This window comes from Anneissia japonica, unplaced genomic scaffold, assembly GCF_011630105.1.
Source record: "Anneissia japonica isolate Jap-2015-1 unplaced genomic scaffold, ASM1163010v1 scaffold287970_len125826_cov170, whole genome shotgun sequence".
In the NCBI taxonomy this organism is placed as follows: Eukaryota; Metazoa; Echinodermata; class Crinoidea; order Comatulida; family Comatulidae; genus Anneissia; species Anneissia japonica.
The window spans coordinates 95,207-101,752 of record NW_022715127.1 but is presented as its reverse complement, the minus strand read 5'-3'; positions in this window follow the sequence as shown (position 1 = coordinate 101,752).

Sequence of the window (6,546 nt, the reverse complement as noted above, 5' to 3'; positions counted from 1 at the left end):
ATAGGCCTAGACCCATAAATAAATAGGTCTAGTCCAGAACAAAATACTTGTCTATCAGGATCGTTTGTTACATTGTCCCTAGACACATACTTGTCAGATTACAGATAAATTATTGTGAAAACTAAAGGTGGCCGTAAATTTTCATCCTGTCCCTTTTGCCTTTTGTTTGAAATTCTACAGTTATTATCCTTTACTGTAATTTAAACCATATTTTACACTCTATACAAATTATTAGGTGCTACTGAAACTTTGTTGATTTTTTTAAGACTAGGTTAGGCCTACTCTGAAATGCATTTTACGAACTTGAGAAGTCCGAGATGGGCTAAATTAAAATTGTTTGTTCGTGTATCATGACAAGATTTGTGCGGTCAACATTCCTATCATAGATCAAAGCAATGAGTGAAGAGTCTCTTAATAACTCGTTAAAGTTTGTTCTATCAGCGGAATATTAAAAAGTTTGTAACTTATGAAAATAGTTATGATTAATTTTCTTTTCAGTTCACGGCGATGCCTTTGCACTTTCGCCAATCAAAACACGTGCAATGCCTCAGGTATTTTCTTAAGACCCAAGACACGACGAAATAGTGCAGTTGCCTCCGCGTGGTTCTACTCTTCGAATAGCACTTTTAAGTTTGCAGTTTTCTCACAAAACAATAGCTAGGTGGTAGGCCCAGGCGTTACCTGAAATATCAGCCGACCCGACGGCGGTAGATCTTTGAGGCTTCGCAGTGCGATCGTGGCGGGTGGGCCTGTAGCAATTACAATCATTGAAGATAAATATTATTTCAAATACATATTTTGAGATAATTACTGTATAGCCGATAATTCGATAAGCACATAATTTGGTTGTAGTGTCGAGTCACATACGAACAAGGAGCGATGATGCTGAGTTTCTGTTATGTTTTCTCTATCAATGATCGCGAGTGAATGCCAGGTGTCCGTTGAATTTACTCGGTCAAAATCCTTCTGTGAAGTCAACTTAAGAAAAGATTCTAAAGTAACCAAACATACCTAACAGTATTAGAAGTGCTACACCATTGCTCTGGCGTAATTAACTGCCTCCCATTGACAAAGGCTAAAGTTTCCAATCTCAGAGTAACTCAATGATATCATAGAAATGAACTTGACAGCTCCAGGGCCAATCCGATTTGTCAAAAGCCACGTGATCAATACCAAGCAATCGGAAGTGCGTATTAAGTACTTGGGAGTCGCATCGATATTTGTTATTCTTATAGATGGGGTCTATTATCTATTAAATGAAGCAAACGATTTGATTACAGTGATTGGTTCAATTATGTGAAGGCATGGACACTGCCTTTCTCAATTTCACAGCAAATAATAAAAATATGCTTAATCGAAGGGTTGAAATTATAGCAAATATCAGTGATTAGTGAAGAATCATTATTTTTAACACCGTGTTTTTAGTCTAATATACATTAAATTAAACCGTCTGTTTAAAAATCTAAAACCTATAAAATTGCAATTAGACTTAGAAGATTAAATATTTAAATTGTACTGGTTCTTATAAAAAAAAAGTGTATTACTTTCTTGTCCGTACATAATAAATGCATCAGTTTACATTTCCAATTTGTACATACACAAACATACATTATGTGAAGTATAAACATACATGGTTTTTGATGACTTACATGTAAACAGTGCAACGAACTTATGGTTTAATAGTTGAGAAAATGAATTGCCAGGAGCAGTAACTGGGGAATTGTTCCATACTAGTTTTCTATATCGTTTACACGGAAAGAAAACATACAAAGTGCTATAGAACGCCTCTAATCGGGATATAGCAACGATCCCCAGTGCACTGATGTTGATATAACGCCGTAGAATATAGTTTAGTTGTACTTTTGAATTGCTGTATATTAGGACAAAAATTTATTTAAAACTCTGTCGTGTTTGAATCACGGTTCTTCACTATTCCACATTCCTCTTCAAATAGGCATATTTTATAGACCTTGGATTAAATTTCATTTGAAATGTATTTCATTTTTATGTAAGCATTTTGGAGTTTGCTATTTTGATTTCTCTTGACGCCTAACACAGTCTCTCTTTTAACAGTTTATTCATTCATAATTCATTCATAACTCGATAGATTGCAAAAGTTACAGAATGATATAAAAAAAATAAACAACAATAACAACACAGTAGAAATATACTTGTTCGAGATCATGTTACAGTTAAAATTACAAAAAGAAAAACAAGTTCCAAAATGTAAAACAACGTGTAAAATTGTTAAAATTGCTAAGAATACATGAATTTGCATTACTTAAATATAATTCTTAGAATTAGTTAAAATATGTAAGAAAGAATAAGAAATAAAACTATTATTAAAGTTTGGAAAAGTGTAAAATATAACTTTTATAATATTATTTATAAATAATAATATTTTAAATTCAATATTAACTGCACTGTTAGCCCTATCCGTTCATTTGTGTAACTGTTAATGCTTATTAATCTATTAACTAAGGTACATTTACTTACAAAATAAATAGATAACTGTTTAGTTATGATCGTCAACGAAAAGTTCTTTTTTCAGTTGTATGAATAAGATGCTAAACATTTTACCTCTCGTTATCAATCAAGGCTAGCGTCATACTACTAAACCACAGGATGCGATACGATATTGGTGTACATCTAAAACCCAGGTTCGATTAAAAAAAAAATGTTTTTCATAAAAAAAAAAAACTTTTCGTTCATATCATATATGCTATATGATTTTATAACTACATCAAACTTAACTCTCAACGAAAAACATTATGTTCCTACTACTTAATACGCACCGAATATGAATGTATATAGGGCCTACATTTATTTACTACATTTGAAATTTGATATTCCGTGTAAATCTACAAAATCTTAGTGGGCCTACTACTATGTACTGGGATACAATTATCAAGTTCATGTGCATAACATTCCTTACTGTTAACTACATGTTGCCTTGGAATGAAAGACAAACATTTAATGAATCGAATGATAGCCTGAAAACCAGTCCTATTTTGAGAAGTCTGAAAACAATTACCGCCAACCAATTTGTCTCGCTGCGAATGTGACACACTAGCGCCTTATCCTTCAAAATCTAGTATGTCGCTCTGAATTCGGTTTGTCACTGCTAATAATACGGAAACGGCTCCAATTAATGCATAACGACGGTGTAAATAATGTCATATGCGGGCGACGTGACAATCTGCATTGGCCGTGGATGAGTTCGTGGTGGGCTTCTGTCCGCCTTACTGATTGGAGATCTGAAGCACCATAGGAGCTTAACCTAAGGCTTAGACACCTTGGAACACATCCTATTTCTTAGTGTCAAACTTTAAGATTTGCTAAGTTGGTAATTTGTGGCTAAATTGGCTTTAACTACGACATTTGACTCTAAGCTGACTACAGTGTTGACAGTTTCCATATTCGAGTTATTATAGTAACTTTCCCCATACGTCACAAATTTACCAAGAAACAATAAAGTACGGAGTGTTGTTATTGAAGAAATTTATCAAACATAATTCACAAGGAAACACCCGCTATCCAGGAAATAATATATAAATAGAAAAAATTTATTCTGCTTATTTCTGTATAATTCTAATTATAATCAGCAACTTAAAAATAATCGAATTTATAATTTTAATTTATTACATAACATTCAATTTGGATGCGATGTTGGTCAGACTTTTTTTCTAATTGTTTCATGTGCAAATGTAAATTGAATGTTTGAAATAGTACACCTACAAATTCCTGAAACAGTTTTGATTGATTTAATTTGATTTACGGAGGCCTGTCTTTTTTTCCCCTTTTTTTTAAAGTGGAAGACAATATACAATGTACAGTAATTACATATTATTATTAATTACAAAACTTAAAGAAACTTCATAACAATGTAATTACTAAATACAAAATAAAATATTTTATATTCTGTCTAAATGTTTATTTAGCAACCAATTAATAACATTTCTTTATGTTAATACTTGATCATAATTCGAAAATATTTACTAAGATAATTATATTTATATACCGGTATAGACTATTAGGTTTATATTCATTTTTGAACACTGTTTTGTAAATTTCGTTGTTTTCAATAAACAGTTTATTAAAAATGCAATAGTATGATATATAATATAACAGGCATAACAATTATTTAAATCCCGAAATAATTTTAAAAGTGGGCTATATAATTATGATTCTATTTAGGCCTATTATGTTGTCTTATGTTAAAGGGGTTAATTGTCTGATATGAACAATTGAAAACATAATAAAAACATCGAATTTGTAATTTAAACGGATGAAATAAGCTATCAATGACTCAATGATCAAAACTAATGGGCCGATTAACTTTAGAATATTAAATACTGTACTAATATCAATATATTGTTCATCAACCAATACAGTGGTCTTTGCCAAAAAAAGAACACTGCGCCTCTCATGTGAATATTATTTGAATATCAGCCAGCTCATTTTCTGTATAACTGTAACGAAGCGTCTTTAAACAGGGCTTAGCTTAAATTCAATATAAAAACCGGTGATATAAATTATGTTGATTGATTTATTGATTGATTGATTGATTCATTCATTCATTCATTAATAAATTCATTCATTTATATATTTATTTATTTATTTAATGTTCTTGAACATTCTAGATAAATTTATACACAGTGTAATTGTTGGCTTAATACTGCAGTCGGTACATCTTTAGGTAAATGTAAATACAAAATATAAAAAAAACTTATGCTTGCCCGAATATAGGTCTATTTCATTATGCTTATGGAAATATTTAGGTAGTTTTTGAGATAGAAATTTATTGAAAATTATTAGTAGTAGGCCTTATTCGTTAATCAACATCTGCTACTTTCTCATTACAATGTATAATTGTTGAAGGACAAATACTGATATTCACTGGTTTTTTTACCCAATTATTACAGTCTCTGGTTGTGCCATAACCACAAGTCAAAAATCTACTATTGCCAATTCCGATCTGTCCTTACATGATATAATATATACAACTGAGTCACCTATGTACGTGGACTTGGGTTAAAGATTGTATCTTTAAGTGTAATGTATCATATTAGTATTAATGAGCTTGTATTTCATATCTCTCTTCAACATCTTGCTAATGAGGAGCTACTCTGTGCAACAGGACATGGCAGGAGGTGGAGCCTGGCCTCGACCATCTCCGGGGAGAAATGGTTTTTCTCCCGGGTAAGTTGGTCTAATTACTTGCGTTGTTTTCTTAGACTGGTGTAAATTATTCCATTAGTTCAAAAACATGTAGTTTGTACAGGTTATTGTATCACCTCTGTTCAACAAGAACAAAAACATAAAGGCCATATGGATAGGAATGAAGTAGAATGATAACGGCCGATAATAAATTAGACTTAATTAAACATTGAAATCGATAATAAAAGTAAATCAATCAATCAATCAATCATCTAATCAATCATTCGGTTTGTTGTTACTAGATTTCATCCATCTTGGACTATACTCACCGTTTTACTAACATTATTTTATGAAATATATTTTCATTTTCATAAAGTTTCTCGTTATACACCTTCTCGAAAACTGGTATAATATATATTTAGATATCACAACTTTTACAAAAATAATTGATACATCATCATCATCATCATAAAATTCTTTAAGTTCTTAAAATGTCATTAGGTGTTAATTTTGTTTATTTCATTTGTGTATTTTTTTTTTATCTGGTCTTGGTTAACTTCTTGCTTTTATGTTTCCCTAACCAGGGATCCTCATCATCATTATCACCATCATTATCATCACCCTCTAGTTTTTCGATTTAGGGTCTACTGTAGGAGATCTTTTACTTGTGTCTGTTTTCTCCATTTTTGTCAATAATATTTCATTCAGATCTTAATAATTAAGTTTGATTAGGAAGAGTTTATTCCTGCTTAATTAATGTATCCATTTTTCATATCTTACAATTATTCATTATTATCGACTTTTAACTTGTATACCGGTATATATTTACCGTCTCATTATTTTAACAAGCCTTTTATGATTTTACGACGGGGTCCCATTATGTCGAGTACCTGTTCTTTGGTTAAAGGTCTCTACGAAATGATTTAATGAATATAGATAAGTCCTTTTTCTCCTCCACCGCTCAGCATCATGTTTGGACCTGACTATTACAAATACACGTTTCACTGGATAGCTCTTCTTTCCTATCACAGACCTTTCCAAGGTTTATACATTTGTATATTAATAGCTTTAATATTATTATCCTCATCATCATCGTCGTTGTAGTCGTCTTCATGATACTATTTTTCATTGTCATTGTACCTGTCGTTGTCATTGACAATATCATCATCCTCATCATCATCATTTTTATCATCACCATTGTCATCATCATCATCATTATTTTCATATATATATATATATATATATATGGTCTATACCCTAGCTGCACTGTCTGCAGATATTGGGATTCCTTCCAGTAGATGCTTAGTTTATTTTGTCATTCTGATCGGATTTTCTCTACTGTTCCGTTTTAATTTTAAATAGTTTTGCATTATGTGGCCGTTTGCT